The 14806-nt window shown below is 39.4% G+C and overlaps 2 pseudogenes; one reads left to right on the forward strand and one right to left on the reverse strand.

Moving 5' to 3' along the window:
- LOC134376083 (zinc finger protein 717-like) overlaps positions 1-14806 on the forward strand; it is a 51860-nt pseudogene that overhangs the window by 18389 nt on the left and 18665 nt on the right.
- LOC134377392 (U4 spliceosomal RNA) lies at positions 7358-7426 on the reverse strand (annotated as a pseudogene).

Genomic DNA, 14806 nt, shown 5'->3' on the forward strand with positions numbered 1-14806 from the left:
TAGGAAACGTTTCCACAGTAAAGCAGACCTCAGTGTACATCAAAGAACTCACACAGTTGTGAAACCATATGAATGTAGGAAATCTTCCTACCAGAAATCAAACCTTGCTAGTCATGAGCACACTTCAGGATGCATCAGAGAACTCATGTGAAAGAGAAAACCTATGAATGTACAGCTGTCCATTCATATCCACAGTGGATTGGTTTCAAAACTTTCCATAGATACCAAAATCTGTGGATGCTCAAGTCTTATATGAAGTGGTGAGCTATTGTGTAACATTCTGCTGCACAATTTCACATCATGTCTAGATTACTTATATTACTGAATATGTTAAAAACAATATAAGTAGTTGTAGTTTTTTTGGTATATTTTGCATTGCCATACTTTCTTTTTTTCAAATATTTTTGACCTATATTTGGTTCAATCCATGAATGTGGATCTTGTGGATATGGAACACTCATTGTAATGAATGTAGAACATCTTTTGTCAGAAGTCACACCTAAGCAGACATCAGAGAACTCAAATAAGGGAGAAATACTGCATGGCAAAGACTAGCTATTTTTTCCAGAAAAATACACACACACACACACACAAAACACTGTCTTTTGTACAGACAGCTTTTTCAGCAAATGGTGCTGGGAAAATTGTATACACTTGCAGAAAGATAAAGTTGAACCCCTCACACAAATCAGACCCATTCACAAAACTATTCAAAATAGATCTCTTATTGTTTGTAGGAGATAAAATTATAAAACTTATAGAGCAATAATGGAGTAAATATTTGTAATTATAAGGTAGGTAACAATTTCTTAGAAATTACACCAAATTCACATTCTAGAAAAGGAAATAAAAAGATAAACTGCATTTGATAACATTTTGACACTTATGTTTTTCAAATGAGGCCATAAAGAAAATAAAAAGACAAGTCAATTAATGTAAAAAAGTTTTAAATTATTTATCTGTGTGAGGGGGGTGTATTTTGAAATAAAGGTGAAACTCTTAAAAGTCAATAATAGACAATCAAATCTTTAAAATGATCAAAGGATTTAAATACACGTGTCTACAAGGAACATATGCAAATTATCAATAAGTATGTGGAGTTATGAACATTATTGTAATTAGAGAAATGCAAATGAAAACCATAAGGAGGATAATTAATACCCAATAAAATGGCTATAATATAGACAATAATAAGTGTCAACAAAGATTTACAGAATATGGAACTGTCATATTTTAAATGAGAATGTAAAATAGTGCAGGCACTTTGAAAAACATTTTGGCAGTTTCTCAAAATATTATCTAGAATCACCGTAGTGCTCAAACATTTCTTTTTCAAGTGCATGAAAAAAAATAAAAAAATAGATAAGTTTATGGCCAAAGACTCATGTGTGAATGCTCATAGCAGCACTATTTATAATTGCCAAAAGTAAATGAAACAAATATTCATCCACTAGCAGAATTTAACATGTATGTGGTATATCTGTGCCCTAGAATACTATTCCCCAATCAAAGCAGATATAGTAATGATATCTGCTCTAGCAGGAAAGATCATCAACAGTGTCCAGCTATGTGAAAGAAACTAGACCTAAAGAAACTACATAATTTATTTTTGCACTTAAGATATTTTTATAAAGGCTCATCCATAGGCACAGGAAAGGCATTAAAATTTTTCTAGAGCTGGAGTGGTGAAAGAGTAAATGCAAATGAGATGAGTCATGGACATATTCTAAAGTTTGTGATTATGGTTATATAATTGTATTTTCTAGTATTCCACATGTGTGTAATTTTACGTGTTGGACTTAGTGATAATTAAAAAAGAAAAGTTGAAAAACATGAAAATGAACTCTGAAGATGAACATGCTGTAGGTGGAGGTCTTTGGCAATTACTCTTGGAAGAGTCTCAATATATTATTTTCTCATTGGCTGATGGCCACTAACAAGATTATCCAATCAGAGCTGGCCTACTGGTCTTTCAGAAGCCCTTTTTTGAAAACGGAGTATGAATAGGCTTCCAAGGTCCCTACGTGCCATTTTTCTATTTTCTCAGGCTTGGCATCTCTGCTCTTCACAGCTGGGCTGTGCTATTTTTTAAACAGTGTAAAAACACCATCCCTGAGTCTCAGAGCAAAGACATGAGCTGCAGAGAGTGACAAGAGCAGAATGAATGACTCTGCTAGTATGTCAGAGATGGTGGGAGTAGATTCTCCCAGAGGTTAGTGTTCCTGGGTCCATGCACTTCTCAATCCTACCCCAACAAGTCAGGCTTTCTGGGAACAGATTTCATAATCTGTGAGCTTTTTACATAGGGACAATGTCCACAGTCCCCAAGCATATTTCTCCTAAAGCGCTGGAGGAAGGAATAGTAACTTATGACATACATGTGAATGTACATCTTCCTGGAATAATTCACTGGTTGTGGTGGGTCATTGCAGGAGCTGCCTGGTTGCCTTAGCATCTATAGGGGAAAAAAGAGAACAGACTCACTGTCTGCTAATTGCCCCCAGGGCTCTGAGTATCTTGCTCAGGTCATGCTGGGCTTGGGGAACGGGAATGTAGTCAGTATTTGTTGTCACAGAAGTCAGGTTGAGTCTAGGGATAAATGACCCTACCTGACTACCTTCTGTTGCCACATTCTGGAAAACATCAGGAGGGCCTCCTTCTCCTGATTGGTGAGAGTATAATGACATCCTGGCACTCTGTTGTTTATTTATTTCTACAGCCTTCCAGAGTACTCCTGTGGGTGTTTCTTAGGTAAATTCCATAGTTTATAGTTGAATGTAGTAGATAAGAGGAGGAAAAATGGTTCTTGTCATTTTGTTCAGACAGGAAGTTACAGTTTACAAATATTTTCTTTGACTCAGGGCTTTTCTGTCATTTTTAACTAATTTATCTAAATTGACATCAAAGGTCCTCCAACACAACAATGATAAAGTTTAAAATTGAAGAGACTCCATTTCCCCACTGAACACCAATACTTTTCCTCCTATAGACTACACTCCCATAACTGCATGGGTTAAGTTTCTGAAGAAGAGATACTGTTTTCCCCATCTGGTTTCTCTTCAGGTTCATGAGTGTGCCTTTTGTAACAAGGTAGCTGTCATCTAAAAACACATTAATTTGTTTGTGATTTTATATTAACTTGGAATTCCAGGACTGTGTTGATTGATTAGTTATTGTACTTAACCTGTATTGTTCCTGATTGTATTAGGGCTGCTGCAGTCCTTTTAAGAAATAATGATGTTTGCTGAAGATTTTTTTCCTACAGATAGTTATAAAATCGTATGACTTTGAGTACCTCCATACCAGTCTAGTTTCCTTGAGAAAATATTTTAAAACCTTAAAATAGTCTTAGTTACTGTATTTTTTAGGCCCTTGTAAGTAAGGTGGAGAGCAGAAACCACATTGTGGCAGTTGTATCCACAATGGCTGGAGCAAAGTTTGCGCTCAAATGCTAGAGATGGAAATGGAACCCTTATTCATAATTTTGGTTAAAAAAAAAAAAGCCAATGTCAAGAAGTGGTGTTCTTCATGGTCTGCTCCTCATGGGAGTATGGAGGACTTAATTGAAGCTCATTCAGGTCAGCAATGGCTTCCTGTCTCCAACCAGAAGACACTCCTTAGTCCTCGACTTATTATATACTTCTCAGTAGCCATTGAAATTTTTCCTTGGTTTCGGTAACACTGGTGTCCCTGTTTTCTCTTCACACTCTCTTGCCCTTCTTTTTAGTCCACATAGGGAGTTCAAAATTAAAAGTTTAAATGACCCCATGTCCAAGACTTGGTATTTGTTCTTATTGGTGTTCTCTTGCTAGACAGCATCACCTGTGCTCAAAGATGCATGCTGGTTCTGAATTTTATCCTCGCTTCATCCAGATCTTATCTATATTTCATGAGTTCTATTCTTGGTCATCTGATGTTTCTCAAACTTGACTCCTGAAACACAAAATGCTTTCCTGCTCTTGCAACAAAAACAAAGTCAATAAACAACACACACAAAAAATGAAAAACTGGGGGAAATCCCGTGTGTGTGTGTGTGTGTGTGTGTGTGTGTGTGTGTGTGTGTGTGTGTGTGTGTGTGTGTGTGTGTGTGTGTGTGTTTCTTTCTTCTCATAACTATCAACAAAGGTTTTCCAAGTATTGCAATCTAGATATTTGGAAAACAGGTTGGTCCAGGATCCTCTCATAGTCACACAAATATGTGATTTTTGTTCATTTGTTTTTGGCTCTCACATGTTTCTCAGTTCTATCACCTCTTCTCCACCTCAACTCTGATGACCAAGTACAAGGTACCATCACTCCTAACAACGCTGGGCTCTAAAAAATTACAGTGAACTGCTGGTAGGGGAATATCCAAGTCATTATTCCATTTTAAAATTTGTGTTTTTGTCCTTTCATTGCATTCGGTTGTTTTCAGTATAAAATTAGAACACTTGCATTCCTAAAATTTTTTCCAGAGTTTTTCATTTTTTTGATGCTATTTTCAATGGTATCACTTTTTTAGTTATGTTTCCAGAATGTTTATTGCTAGTATATAGAAATACAATTGATTTTTTTACATTGACGTCATAACCTGCTACATTGCTGAACTCATTTATTTTTGAGGATTTTAAGTTGAATTCCACAGGATTTCTTTTATACCCAGAATTATATTTTGAGCACTAAAGTAAAGCTTTACTCTTTTTTAAATAAAGTTTTGCAATTCAGAATCCTTTTTTCTCATTTTTATTGCATGATTTCCTTAGAAAAAGCGTCCTGTATTTATTACAAGCAGTAAAAGTAAAAGATTGAAGAACAGATAAATATGTCTCCAGCAAAGGAATCCAACAAAGCATAGAGTTTGCTATGTTTTTGTTGTTACTACTCTAATAAAATTCTGTAACATGATTTTTGTAAGCCTCATGGTAACCACAACACAAAAGCTTAAGAGACATACTAAAAATAGCGAGAAATCAAAATATAATGCTAGAGAAAACCACTTTGCCACAAAGGAAGACAGTAAGTATGGGAAAAAGGACAAAATAACCTACAAAATCACCAGAAAAAAATAATAAAATGGCAGTAACAACTCCATGTATATCAATAATAGCCCTAAATATAAATGGATTGAATGCCTTAATTACAATATAATAAGAGGAATAGAAATAATTATGTCAAAGGGATACCTGTACTCCAATGTTTATTGCAGCATTACTTATAATAGACAAGAGTTGCACGAGCCCAAATGTCCATCATCAGATGAGTGGATAAGGAAAATGTGGTATGTCTACACAATGAAATGCTACTGTACTATAAAAAGAATGAAATGCTACCATTCGCAGCAACGTGGATGGACTTAGAAAAAATTATATTAAGTGAAATAAATTAGGCACAGAAATTGAAATACCACATGTTCTCACTAATTTGTGGAAGCTAAAAATCAATCAATCAATTAATAAACAAACAGTGGGCAGGGGTTGGCGGGGAAGAAGACACAACAATCACAACAATTCCTTGAACTTGTTAAGTGAACAGATAACGTTGATGGGGGAGGGGGAGAGGGAAAAGAGAGGAATTGGTAAAGGAACACAAATAGCACTACATTGTATATCGATAAATTAATAAAATAAAATACACAAAGTGGCTGAATGGATTATAAAGCAAGAATCCACAATATAAAGTGCAAAAAAACTTACCTCACCTATAAAGATACACACTGTCAGAATGTGGAGGGATGGAAACATATTTTATCGAAATGTAAACCAAAAAAGAGCAGGAGCAGCTATGCTTATCTCAGATAATATATACTTCAAGCCTAGGAAACTTCAAAATAGAAAAGATCAGGAAGGTTATTATATAATGCTAAAAAGATCAATTCAACAAGAAAGTATATACAGACCCATTTTAGTCCATTTTGTGTTGCTATAACACAAATATCAGCGTCTGGGTAATTTATAAAGGAAAGAGGTTTATTTGGCTTATGATTCTTAGACAGCTGCTTCTAGCACAGGCCTCAGGCTGCTTCTACTCATGGTGGAAAGTGGCAGGTAGCCAGCGGGTAAAAACAGATCACATGGCGACAGGAAGCAAGAGAGAGAGATAAGGCGCCAAGGTCTTTTTAAGCAATGAGCTCTCATGGGAACTAATAGAGCGAGAACTCACTCATTAATGCTCCCTCCCCCAGGGGGAGCATTAATACATTCATGAGAGTTCTGCTCCCATGACTCAATCAGTTTCCAACACTGCCAAATTGGGGATCAAATTTCCACATGAGTTTTGGAGGGGATCCAAACTCATCAACACATTCAAACTCCATCATTTTGCCCCTGGCCTCCCAAAACTAATGTCACTCTCACATACAACATACAATCATTCTATCCCAATAGTCCCAAAAGTCTTAGCTTGTTCCAAAACCAACTTAAATTTCCTAAGTCTCCTCTGAGAACAAAAGCAAAAGTCCTTCCAGCTGTGGCCCTGAAAATCAAAACCAAATTTATCTACTGCCAAGATACAATTGTGGAACAGGCAATGGGTACACTTTCCCATTCCAATAGGGAGGAACAGGCGAAAAGAAAGGAAAAACAGGTCCCAGAGAAGTCCGAATCCCAGCAGGGCAGGCATTAAATCTTAAAGCTACAAAATAATGTTCTTTGATTCCAAGCCCTGCATCCTGGGCACAAAAGGGCATCAGGGTCCCCAAAGCATCAGGCAGCCTTGTTCCCACAGCTTTGCCAGGCACAGCCCAGTGAAACACACTGGTGTCTATAGCCTTTCCAGGATTGCGTTGCATGTTGCCAGTGGCCCTGAAGTTCTGGGGTCAAGGCAGCAGCCCTGCTGCACTGGTTCTACTAGACACTTCCCTGGTGGGGGTTCTCTGTGGGGGCTCCAACCCCACTTTTCTGCTTGGCATTGCTCTAGTAGATGGCCTCTGTGGTCTCTCTGCTCCTGTGGTAGGTCTCTGCCTGGACTTCCAGGCTTTTCTATACATCCTCTGGAATCTGGGTGGAGGCTGCCATGACTCCACGGCTCTCACGTCCTGCCGGCTGCACACTTAACACAGCATGGACACCACAAAGGTTTCCTCTACTCTCCAGGGCTGCTGCACAGACCACACTTGGGGCTGTTCCAGCTGGAGCAGGTGGGATACAGGGAGCAGGATCCCAAGGGCAGCTGCGCCCCAGGTCTATCCTCCAGGATAACTCAGTCCTTCTAGGCCTCAGGGTCTGTGATGTGTGGGGCATGCTTCCAGACTTCTGAAATGCCTGCAGGGCTTTCCTCTCATTTTCTCCACTATTAGCATCTGGATGCCTCACTGCCAAGATAATGTCTTTAGCAACCAGTTTATCTGCTTCACCCTTGCATTGTTCTCTGGCTCTCTACTTCTTTCAATTAGCAATAATCGTGCCTCGGATAAACCTCATTGGCTACGATACTGCCACTGTGCAAAGCTGGCTCTCTACTTCTTTACTGCATGGACAGGCTGCAAATTTTCCAAAACTTTATGCTCTGCTTCCCTTTAAAATTCTGGCTTTACATCATGACTTTGCCACCATAAGTAAGAATAGGCTCTTCAAAGCAACCATGCATCTTCCTTCATGCTTTGCTGCTTGGAAATTTCTTTGGCCAAATGCTCTGGTTCACAACTCTTAAGTTGCAACTTCCACTAAGTCCAAGGGCATGGACACAATGCAGCCAGGTTCCTTGGTATGATGTAGCAAGGGTTATCTTTTGTCCAATTCTCAATACATTCCTCATTTCTACCTGCGACCTCACCATCCACATGAACTTTACTGTCCATATTTCTATCAGCATTTTGCTCACCATCACATAAGTCTCTAAGACATTCCAAACTTTCCCTCGTCTTTTTCTCTTCTTCTAAGTCTTCCAACCTCCTCCAACCTTTGCCCATTACCCGGATCCAAGGCTGCATCCACATTTTCAGATATCTGTTTAGCAACACCCCACTCCTCAGTACCAATTTTCTGTTTTAGTCTGTTTTGTGTTGCTATAACAGAAATAACTGAGGCTTGGTAATTTATAAAGGAAAGAGGTTTATTTGGCTTATGATTCTGGGACAGCTGCATCTGGCAAAGGCCTCAGGTTGCTTCTCCTAATGGTGGAAAGTGGCAGGCAGCCGGGGGTACAAGCAGATCACATGGGGAAAGGAAGCAAGAGAGAGAGATAAGGGGCCAGGGTCTTTTTAAGCAATGAGCTCTCATGGGAACTAATAGAGTGAAAACTCACTCATTAATCCACCTTCCCCCAGGGAGAGCATTAATCCATTCATGAGGGACCTGTCCCCATGACTCAATCAGTTTCCAACACTGCCACATTGGGGATCAAATTTCCACATGAGTTTTGGAGGGGACAACACATCCAAACTCCATCAACACCTAACTTTGGAGCACCCAGTTATATGACAAATTACTATTAGACCTAACAGGTGACATAGATTTAAACTCATTAATATTTGCAGACTTTAATACCCCACTTTTAGCCAAACACAGATCATCCAGACAGAAACTTAACCAGGAAACCTTAGAATTGACCTGTAGTATGGACTGACTGACTTTAATAGACATTTACAAAATATATCATCCAACAGGTGCAGAATACATATTCTCAATGGCACATGAAACAATCTCTAGAACAGACCACATGATAGGACACAAAACAAGTACTAACAAATTTTTGTAAAATTGAAATTATACCTACTATCTTGTCTAACCACATTAGAATAAAGCTAGAAATCAATAACAAAAGGGTTACTAGAAACCATAAGAAATACATGGAAATTAAACAATATGCTCCAAATCAATGAATGATCAAGAAAGAAAATAAAAAGGAAATAAGAAAATTCCTGGAGACAATAGAAAATGAAAACAACATCCCTGTCCCTATAGGATACACTGAAAGCAGTTTTAAGAGGGAAGTTGTAACACCTACATCAGGAAAGAAGAAAAACTCAAAATAAACAGCCCAACATTACACCTTACGAAGCTAAAAAAGTAAGAACAAGGTGGAGGCCCCAGGTAGAACAACTTGTTCATGAATTATTAAGCATTTAATAATGGGAACACAAAAATGTAGATTCTGACTTAGGTGAGAAGCCATCATGGCCCTCCACATGATGCCATGAAAGATGTGCACAAATGACCCCAACAGTCAGTGTGCCCGCACCCAGACATTGCCTGGAGCTGAGGGCAGCATCAGTCATGAACAAAGGGGGGAAAGGAAAGGCTTATTAGCACCAGGTTACACAAGAGCAGGGGGCCAAGACCCATGCCAGTGAGGCAGTGGGAGATCAAACTGTGCATGAACTCAGGTTCTAAGCCCCCTGGCATATGCTACATTTTCTCATCAGACAACTTTCAAAACACAAATCCAAGTTAAATTTAATAAACATTTAAAGAAACCAATCATAGATCATTAAACTCCATATGTGGGACCATTTTGTGAGCAGCAGAGCAACTGAACTCGTCACACCACCATGGAACTGGCCATACATCTCCATTTCAATAGAATGGTCCAGGCTTATTTACAACCCATCCACAACATGTGAAGCTCCACATGTGAACATATTGTATATTTGATAGAATGTAGTTTAACTTCCTGATGGGAGAAATGGTCTCTCTTTCAATTTAAGTTGTTATTTTCTTTGTGTCCTTGTCAAATGCACATCATTTTATAATTTCATGGGATATTTTCTCTTTTCTAGATGTAATTTTTTGCAGGGGATTCTAATTTGCTTTTTGGATATTATCTTCTTAGCTCTTCTCCATTCTCCTGCGAAGCTTCCATCTATCTTTTCAACCTTTAAAATACTAGACATTTGGGGGCCGGCCCGTGGCTCACTCGGAAGAATGCAGTGCTGATAACACCAAGGCCACGGGTTCGGATCCCATATAGGGATGGCCAGTTAGCTCACTGAGTGAGCGTGGTGCTGACAACACCAAGTCAAGGGTTAAGATCCCCTTACCGGTCATCTTTTAAAAGAAAAAAAAATACTAGACATTTAAAATCTTAGCTACTAAAAGTTATGAATATTTTAAAAATTATGTTTTTTGCATGAATCCTTCCCAGTCCCCAAGATACAAGTCTAGTTGCCTACATATATTTGTAATATATAAATTTTAACATAAAAACCTGTTGGGTTGTTTATGCTTATTTTAATTTTTTCAGGTTTAGTGTGGTATAATTGACAAAAAAAAATGTACATTCAAGGAGTACAATATGTTGTTTTGATGTATGTATACATTTTGAAATGATCACCATGATCAGGCTATGTAATGTATCCATCTCCTCATGTAGTTAGCCTGTGTGTGTGTTGGGTTGGAGAAAAGGTGATAGAATTGAGAGTTCCATGGAACAAGAACAGATCCCGAATACCCAAAGCAATCCTGAGAACATAAATAAATAAATAAATAAATAAATAAATAAATAAATAAATAAATAAATAAATAAAGTCAGAGGTATTGCACTACCTGACTTCAAATTGTACTATAAAGCTATAATTACCAAAACAGCATGCCACTGGTATAAAAATGGACAGAGGGACCAATGAAGCAGAATAGAGAACTGAGAAATTAACTCATGTTTATAGTCAACTGATCTTTGAGGAAGGCACCAAGTATACACATTAAGGAAAGGACTGCCTCTTCAATAAATGATGCTGGCATAACTGGATATCCATGTTAGAAGAATAAAACTAGACCTGTACCTCCTGCCATATACCAAAATCAACAAAAATTTTACATCTAACAAGGTATTAATATCCAGAATATAAAATGAACTGAAATAACAGTAAAATAACAAGCAAACCATCTTTTAAAAAATGGGCAAAGGAGCTGAATAGACATGTCTCAAAGGAAGACATACAGATAACCAACAGGTACGTGAAAAAATGCACAACAGCACTAATCATCATGGAAATGCAAAGCAAAACCAGTTAGTCTGACAATCATCAAAAAGACAGAGAATAAGAAATGTTGGCAAGGCAGCAGAGAAAGAGTAACCCTTCTACACTGTTGGTGGAACTATAAATTGGTGCAGCCACCATGGAAAATAGTATGGAGGTTCTTGAAACAACTACAGATAGAACTGCCTGATGATCTAGCAGGGTATATACCCCCCAAAATGGAAATCATCATGTTGAAAAGATACCTGCACTCCCATGTGTATCACAGCTCTATTTACAATAGCCAAGAGTTGGAATCAACTTAAATTTCCATCAGCAGACAAGTGGATAAGGAAAATATGGCATATATACTCAATGGAATACTACTCAGCCATAGAAAAGAATGAACTTCTGTCATTCGCTGCAGCCTGGATGAGCCTGGAGAAAATTTTGTTCAATGAAATAAGCCAGGCACAGAAAAAGAAATAATGCATATGCTCGATTGTAAGTGGGAGCTAATAAAAAAATAAATAAATATAAAAGAAAAAGAAGAAAACAATTACAATAATGTGCTCATCTTTCAGGACAACAGGATTGTGGTTACTAGAGGCTTGAAAGGGGGAGGAGAGGAGGAGCATTAGCATGAAACTGGTTAATAGACAAAGAATATATTTTATAATATAAATGTGCTAATTATGTTGATTTTGTCATCACATATTGTACACAGTTATTGATATTCAATTCTGTAACTCACAAATATGTACAATCATGTTTCAATTTTTTAAAATGTATGTAAAATTGTAGGGGTGGAGATTGGGTTGAAGTATAGGTGAAAGCAAAGTGCCACATGATTAGCTGTTGAGGCTGAGTGACAGGTCTATTATACTATTTTGTTTGTTTTGTATGTTTAAAATGCTCCTTAACAAAACACTTGTATAAAAGACAGAGTTGATCTCTACTGTTAGCTGTTAAGATTTTGGTTACTTTGGGGAGGAGGGTGGGAGAAAGTGATTATTGAGATGCATGAGTCAGGCTGGTTCTATTTGGTGGTTACACAAGTGGGTTCCCTTTGAAGTAATGCATAGAGCTTTACGTGAATGCTTTGTGCATGTATTTTAATATGAATGTTATACATTGTTAAAGTTTCTAAATATTACATATTTGCACAAAACTTCTAAACTCAGCAGTGTTTTCTTTTGTTTTAAGCTACTACAAGTTCATTCTTGGCATCATCAGATAGGTTTTAACATTCTAAGATGTTTATTCATATCCTGACCCTTGGGTAATCCCCTATGGCCAAGAACAAATAGTAAATTAAGAAGTTTGCCTTTAATCTTTCCCCTCCAAATCCAAACTCAGAGGGACAAAGGCGTGGATAGATCTTAGAACACGGTGTTTCTTCGTTCTGGGACCCATTTTTATTGCATTGCTGTCTGATCATTAGGAAGGTAAATGGGCCCACACCAAGCAGCAGATGGCAAGCAGTGGTTTCTCCTTAGACCCTTCCTGCTTGCAGCCCTCTGCTGTCTCTCTGGGCACCACCTCTCCCACCCTTGGGCCTGAGGAGAGATGTTGGTGGGAAGCAGGTGTTCCCTCACCTCTTACCTAGAAGGGGGTTTCAGTTCCTTCACCCCCCTGATATCAGGAACATCAGAGCTCTCAGAGCTGCACTTGCAACGTGGCAGCTGCTGGCCACGTGTGGCTACTGAGCACCTGGCATGTGGATGGTCTGAATTGACATGTGCTGAAAGCATAACATACTGAGCGAGTTTTGAAGATTTAGTACCAGAAAAAGGAAATACTTCATTAATATTTTCGTATTGCTCACATATTAAGATGATAATATTTTGAGTTAAACAAATTATTACAATCAATTTTATATCTGTCTCTTTTGATTTTCTTTTATGCGGCTACAAGAAAATTTAAAATTACACACGTGGATCACGTTTTATTTCTACTGGACATTGCTGCCTCAGATGACCGCCTCCCTTTGCAAAGCTCAGGCTGCCTCCTCAAAATTCCAGAGGCCAGGAAGGTTATAAAATCTTAAATGGTAAAATAATTGTTATCACATTGTTTCCACTTGTGAATAACGTGTGTGTGTGTGTACACGTAGATATACTCATATATAAACAAGTCATAAATGAACATAACCTTATATACAAGGTCACATGCCAATGTCTCCTCTGGCAGGGTCAGATCCCACAGCAGGGAGGAAGCCCTGCCTGAAAAGGGCTGCAGCCCAAAACCTGTCACTCTGCCTCATTCAGCAACGTGTCTGCGCTTACCTCCTGCCACTCAAGGCCTGAGAGGGGCGGGGCCTGAAGCTTTGTCCAATCAGGTAACAGCCAGGGAGGAGGGGGCGGCCTTCCACAGTCTGGTGGGATTTCTGTCTCTGGCGCTGGCGGAGCTCCGCGGGTCTCCACAGCTCCCTGTCCTCTGCTCCGGGAGGCCCAGGTGACTACGCCATGGCCTCTGTCGCCGTGTGACCTGCAGGGACTGGGAGATCCTCGGGAAGGAAGCAAGGACAGTCTGGATGCTGGGAAATGATGGGTGTATGGGGAGGGTCCTCCGTCACGGAAGGGGGCTGGTCGGAACTGGTCCTCTATGGCCACGGTGTGTGCACTGGGTGGCAGCCGAGATCCCCTGGGTGTTCTGTCTCATCCCTTCATTGTGACTTCAGGAGTCCGGAGCCCTCTGTGGGCAGCTCCGTGCATCTCCTCAGATTGCGGTGACAGCGGGAGGGTCATGGGGAAAATCCCCACGCGGTGTATGGTCCAGGAGAGAAGGAGATGCAGTCCCTGGGGTCTCCAGTCCCTCCTTTCTACTGTTAAAAATTAAACTGAGACTTCGTCAAAATGTTGGAGAGTTTATTTAAGCAAACAGTGATTTATGACTGGGAAGCTCCAGTCCTGGCATGTGGTTTGCGGTCCATGGGAGGGTCTTAAGGAAAAACGTTTGTAAGGTGTGGGTGGAAGAAAAACAGCAGATAATTGATTGGGTGCAGAGGTGTAGTCTCCTTATTTGCACCATTTGGGTGGAAATTTCCTGATTGTGTAATTAGAGGTTCATTTGTGGTTCCTGGTTGCTTAAGCCTAAATTTTGTTTTTCTCTAAGTTAGTAATTTACGAGAAATGCGTGTGAGTTAGATTTCATTTTCCTTAGGGTCCTACAGCCCCTTCGCTCTTATTGCCTAGTTTTAATTAACACTCCAAAGTGGGGCTGGCCTCCCCCTGCCTTTTTCAAACGTATGGAAAGCAGAGTCTCAAATCCTGTCCCCTGTCCCCTCAGCCTACCCTCTTCTAGGGCTTGCAGTAAAACCCTAAATGTCCAGTTCCTTCTCCACATTCCCAAAGCCAACTTCTTGTCTCCAATTCACAACGTTGTCGACTATTTGTTTATTAGTGTACATTGCAAACAGAAACAGTATTTTAATTGTTCATCATACTTTCACAGAGCAATTGATGGGTCTTTTAAAAGTATTTCTTTTTTTGTTTTTGAACATTTCATATGACAGATAAGCAGAGAACAATTACCTCCCACTCTGCTATAAAAAATCTTTGTGCCTCACCTCCTATTATCGTCCCTAGGGGAGACACCTTATCAAAAAAATTTTTCTTTTCTCTTTTGAAGCGGCTGGCTGGTATGGGTATCTGAACCCATGACCTTTGTGCTACAAGGCTGTGCTCTTACCCTCTGAGCTAACTGGCCAGTCCAAGAATATCTTTTTTATAGAGATTCCTCTTTGGAAACTTCACAGACAGCTTCGATACCCAGGGCAGGAAGATAGGAGGATGGTGTGTCCTCAGCCACCCTCCTATCCTCCTGTCTTGGGTATCGAAGCTGTCTGGGGCTGACACAAGGTGCCCACAGCAGCCATATCTCTTGGACGGTCTAGTGGACATCAGCCCCTGGGTCATCTCCTCTCAGAGG

The sequence above is a fragment of the Cynocephalus volans genome, chromosome 4 (genome assembly GCF_027409185.1).
Source record: "Cynocephalus volans isolate mCynVol1 chromosome 4, mCynVol1.pri, whole genome shotgun sequence".
Classification (NCBI taxonomy): domain Eukaryota; kingdom Metazoa; phylum Chordata; class Mammalia; order Dermoptera; family Cynocephalidae; genus Cynocephalus; species Cynocephalus volans.